Genomic DNA, 3,507 nt, shown 5'->3' with positions numbered 1-3,507 from the left:
TGAAAATTATGAGAACAAAATATGTGTCCTCAAATTTGTTCAGCAAAAACAATGAGCAAAATAGGAAAACTTGAATCTTCAATGGCAAGCCTCACCAAAGAAATAAGAGAGAATGATAGATCAGTAATGTAAATACACAGAAGTGAAGTACAATCTAGAAGAGAAGATCTTAATGAATTATATTGATTTCATTCAATGTCCTCAACTTTCCTTTCTATCAAAACCTGTTCCTCCAAAATAATTTTGACCTATTCTTTTTTTTAAAACTTGAACTAGGGGTTTCATTGGTGCAGAGAAATCTGAGTGCATAAAATTCCTTTCCCAATAAGGATTGGTATTTGCTCTACAACTTATAGTCTTAGAGCACTGACTGAGGCACTGACATGCTAAATTGCTAGCCAGTGGTCATATAGTCCTTATGTATCATTTGAATTTTGGGCTTCCTGCCTTTGAGGATCTCTTTCCTCCCTCTTCTCCAGACCAATTCATACAAGATATAAATGACTATAACTGAAAGTGTTAAATTTCTAAGAATAATTGAATAGAGATAAAAGCCTAAAGAAAAATGAGTGATCATCAGGACTTTTCTTTTCAGGGTTGCCAAAATGATGCCATATAACTGATTATCACTCTAAAACCTAAGAGTAAGGCTGATCCCCTAACCCCTGCTCCCTCTTCCTTTCTTTTTATACCAAACTAGTACTCAGCTCTCTTAAATTCAAATGCAGTTTTAAGTAAGGAGATTGAACTAACTGACCTCTAAGGTTCCTCTCAGTTCTAAATCCTACGATCTCCACAAACAATATAGGAAACATGCGTGTGATATGATCAGGTCATATTCATTACTTTGAGTTCAAAGGCAGATTTAAGTAATCTGTATGACTGATCCTTAGCTTCCTTGAAATTAATAATGAGTCTGATTTCTGTCAGAATAAGCCATGAATTCTGCTCTGTGTACTCATACCTTGGAGAAATAGGAAACCCCTCCATTTCTAGAGATTATTTTGGCAAACAGGCAAGACATGGGATGATCAGAAAAGCCCCTTGGAGAGGCTTGGCTCCATCAAAAGCTGTTTCCCCACAGTGGCAGTCCCCTTGGACTGATGTAAAAATAAAATGCACAAGGTTAAATCATTGCTGATGTAGCTGCCAAATTGGAACGTCCTCTTTCCCCGGGGCCTTCAGCGGGAATCTGCAGACCTAGACCACATGTCCAGTTTTGGGATCTGAGGCATTTGTTCTTTTCCTTTTCTTTTCTCCAGGCAGGCAATCACCCATTTCTACATCCCTCTTCTCCATTTTGGATTCCAGTTGGCCATTGTCAGAATAGTTAGAGGAGCAAGAGAAAGGAAACAGGTCAGGGATTTATGTTATTCCCCCACAGAGTTCCCTCCCCATCCCCAGGAGGATAGAAGAAATTGGGCAGGGAGGCAATATGATGTAGAAGAAAAAGCTGATACCCTGGTTTGTCTTCTTATTCTTACCCTTATGGGTTGTGCACCTGGAATCGCTGGGTTGGGGCCAGCAACCCCAGCTGATGTGTATTCCAAAAAATCTAGCACCACATCCTCAGTATGAACCCGATCAGTCAACAAATATTTGTACTGTGAGTATGTATTAGTTGGACAGAGAGGAGACTGGCCTGATTAGAGTGGAGAGCTGAAAATTTGGTGAAATGAGGCTAGAAAGCTTTTTTTATCTGACCTGTCTTCTGGAATTCTAAGCTATAGTGAAGAAAGTATAGAAGAGCCTGGTCAAGGCTCTCTTTATCATCAAGGTTCACACGATCATAAATGCAGTGCTAGAAGGGATCTTAGTCTAATCTTTAGTGTAGTCTAATCTCCTCATTTTATAGCTGAGAAAACTGAGGCCTAGAGAGGTTGAGGGACTTGCTCAAAGCCACACAGGGAGCAAAGAGTTAAGATTTGAACTCACATCCTTCTGACTCCAAATATATCTTTATTCTTTTTAGGAATTAAAGATGACCCCTTATGCAATAAAAAGGTATAAACATCTCCATTGATACTACATTGAGGCATTATTTCAGAATTAATCATCTCTCCTTAATGAAGTGTTAACTCTCCTTATCCTGGGTATATTTGCTGATCTATTGTTACCACATTAAAGATGACTGCTTGATTTTAGACATCCACCCTTGGGTAGGCCAGTATAAAGGGAAAGTAGAAACAGACATAAATCTAGGAGAGGGGCTAAAGAGATCTAGATTCACTTCCCTGGAGGGGAAGCCTATTTATCTAGGAAGCCCCTCAGGGACTCACATACCCCCAAAATAGGAGGAAACCACATGTTCCTGAGATGACAGTGACGGGAGACAGGATCAAATTAATTAGTTCCTAGATGAGTCTTCTTGGAGAGAAGTGTTTCTGTACAATATCAAATTCCTACACTAAGCTATATCTATGATATAGATTGACAGACAGATGGATAGATGGAGTGAGGAGATAAGCATTTATTAAGAACCCATAATATGACAGGCCCTGTGCTAAGCATTTTACAAAGATTACCTCATTTGATTCTCAAAAAAACATTGCGAGTTAAGCGAGGTAAGTGTTAGTATTATCCCCATTTTACAGCAGAGGAAACTGAGACAGACAGAAGTTAATTGACTTGTCCAGGGTCACACAGCTAGTAAATGTCTGAGATCTGACTTGTGCTACCTAGTTGCCTCTAAGATGGCTAGCAATAGAGATGATGAGGTCTTACACCAGGGTGGCATCAGCACCAGAGGAAAGAAGGGAGCAAATGAGAAAGATGTTACAATCCTGTTAGAATTGACAGAAGCTGGTAACTGGTTGGTTATGGGATAGTGAAAGAGAATGGAAAGTTAAGGATGCTCCCTGTGTTGTGAGACTGGGTAACTGGAAAGATGATGGTGACCTCAAAAGCCATAGGGAAATTAAGAAGAGGGGAGGTCTTGGGAGAAAAGATAATGAATTCAGTTTTAGACCTAATGAATTCTAGGTGTCTAGGTAACATCCAGTTTGAGATGCAAGACTGAAGATCAGGAGTGAGATGAGGGCTGGGTAAATAGATGGGAACTGATGAGATCACCAAGTGAAATAGTATAGAGAGGAGAAAAGAGAGACAAGAACAAAACCTTGGGGGACACCCTTGGTCAATGGGTACAACCTGGATGAAGATCCAATAAAAAATATTGGGGTTTGGTCAGAGAGTTGAGAATCATGCCATGAAAAACCTCGAAGAAAGTATCAAGGAGAAGAGGGTGATTTACAGTGTCAAATGATGCAGAGAGGTCGAGAAGGATGAGGATTGAGAAAGGGGCATTAGATCTGGCACCTGAGAGATATTAATATCCTTGGTAACTTTGGGAACAGCAGTTTTAGTTGAATGATGAGGTAAGAAGTTAGACTGTAGTGAGTTAAGAAGCAACCGAGAGGAAAGGAAGTAGAGGCACTCATTCTACCTCATGGGACTAGTTAAAGGTTATATATATAAAATGCTGTGCAAACACATACATCTTTATGT

This window comes from Notamacropus eugenii, chromosome 7 (genome assembly GCF_028372415.1).
Source record: "Notamacropus eugenii isolate mMacEug1 chromosome 7, mMacEug1.pri_v2, whole genome shotgun sequence".
In the NCBI taxonomy this organism is placed as follows: domain Eukaryota; kingdom Metazoa; phylum Chordata; class Mammalia; order Diprotodontia; family Macropodidae; genus Notamacropus; species Notamacropus eugenii.
This window is presented reverse-complemented; position numbering follows the sequence as displayed.